Raw genomic sequence first — 1,310 nt, 5'->3', positions numbered from 1 at the left:
TATATGCATATATATAGATATAGATATCTATACACACACACACATACATATATATACATATATATATTATATATATATATATTATGTATATATATATATACATATATATATTAAAAAGTAGCCAGGTGATGGAGTGAACGTGAAATGTCTGTTCAGCACAAATTAACAATCACATTTAGGGGAGAAAATACCTTACAATCTTCTTAGAAGAGAACTGTAGAATATACATAGCTAGTGACCACATTTTCAGAAATACCGCCCAGAGCTATTATAGAAGCACAGGAAAAGAGCTGAGAAGGCTTAGCCTGTGGAACTTTGGCGCTCCCTGTTAGTGTCTCAATAGCAGTAATCGCGCCTTGGATAAACCACATTGGCTACGATACTGCCACTGGGCAAAGCTTCCTCTGAGTGTCTCTACCTTAACTGTGTTTGTTCACTCTCAGCCTTTCTATAGACTTACAAAAATTTCAGAACATTGTAAAAGGTGTATTCAGTTATCCTCTATTGGTTTACTCACAGGTGATGCATCTTCTGACGTAAGAAATCTTAATTTGGGTTCCACGGATATACAGAAGGTCCAAGTATGAGTTTCAGGGTCTAGAGGTCCTAGTCCTTCCTTCAGGTTATCTTCTGACAAATAAGGCCATTTGGGGAAACCCTGAAGTGAGTGCCACAGCTTATGTTTAGGTGCTCACATCTCTGGGTAAGGTGATTAAGCTTTCCTCACATTCTCAGAAGGGTAGGAAACTAAGGAAATAAAAACTAAGGGTGAAATTTAAATCAGAATGGAGAAAAACAGAAAGTACAGTCAGAAACCATGAATTTAACTCCCTTTCACATGTTATTTCATGTGACTAAATCAACGACAGCATCAGTCTCCCCACTTGGAAAAGGCAGAGAGTAGGTAATAAAACTGGCTGCCATGGTAGCTACACTTGAGCTGAGCAGAACACAAAGTATAGAAGGGTTGAACCACTATACTTACCATACACCTGAAATTAATAATTGTGTGTCACCTATATTCAAATAAACAAATAAATGGACTCTCATAAATTCCCCTCCCAAAAAAACTGACTGTGTTTTCTTTCCAACATATTTAGAAAGATAAAGAAAGATAATAGATGTGCAGACGTTTGGTAGAAACTAAAGTCCAAGATGAATATCAAACATTTTATACTGACTAAGTTCAGCCACTGCATAAACACCTCAATTGATGGGGGGAGGACTCCTTCCTCAAGATGCCCATTTTGCAAGAAATAAACACAGTGCTTGTGGAACAAACATATAAAACAACATTGGTAATAATATCA

The 1,310-nt window shown here is 36.7% G+C and overlaps 1 pseudogene; it reads right to left on the bottom strand.

Moving 5' to 3' along the window:
• Positions 1-233: 233 nt before the first annotated feature.
• LOC113923184 lies at positions 234-400 on the bottom strand (annotated as a pseudogene).
• Between the last annotated feature and the right edge of the window lie 910 nt (positions 401-1,310).

This window comes from Zalophus californianus, chromosome 9 (genome assembly GCF_009762305.2).
Source record: "Zalophus californianus isolate mZalCal1 chromosome 9, mZalCal1.pri.v2, whole genome shotgun sequence".
Taxonomy (NCBI): Eukaryota; Metazoa; Chordata; class Mammalia; order Carnivora; family Otariidae; genus Zalophus; species Zalophus californianus.
Note: the sequence above shows the minus strand (reverse complement) of the source record. Positions and strands in the feature narration are given on the sequence as shown.